At 63.2% G+C, this 288-nt stretch overlaps 1 protein-coding gene across 1 annotated transcript in view; it reads right to left on the bottom strand.

The window, feature by feature from the left end:
- CTSH (cathepsin H) overlaps nt 1-288 on the bottom strand; it is a gene marked incomplete at its 5' end in the record, with an annotated part of 5,375 nt that overhangs the window by 4,711 nt on the left and 376 nt on the right. The window lies entirely within an intron of this gene.

The following is a 288-nucleotide window of genomic DNA, read 5'->3' as shown; positions in this document are numbered from 1 at the left end:
AGAGAGGCCTGGGCCAGCCCTGGAAGGGCCCTGCCAGGCCAAGGAGACCTAGGCCAGCCTGTGCAGACCTGGGCCAGCCCTGGAAGGGCCCTGCCAGGCCAGAGAGACCTGGGCCAGCCCTGGAAGGGCCATGCCAGCCCGCACACCCGGCAGCAGTGCTCAGTGAGCTCCTAACTCCCTCAACAGCCAGGATCAGGCCTTAGATCTACCCACAAAAACACAGATCAACCTGCAAAGCTGAAAGCAGAAGTGACAACTCGGCTAGAGCCCGTGTGAAGGCGCAGAGGG

The sequence above is a fragment of the Mesitornis unicolor genome, unplaced genomic scaffold (assembly GCF_000695765.1).
Source record: "Mesitornis unicolor isolate BGI_N332 unplaced genomic scaffold, ASM69576v1 scaffold34648, whole genome shotgun sequence".
Classification (NCBI taxonomy): Eukaryota; Metazoa; Chordata; class Aves; order Mesitornithiformes; family Mesitornithidae; genus Mesitornis; species Mesitornis unicolor.
The sequence above is the reverse complement of the archived record's forward strand: the minus strand, read 5'-3'. Positions and strand labels throughout refer to the sequence as shown.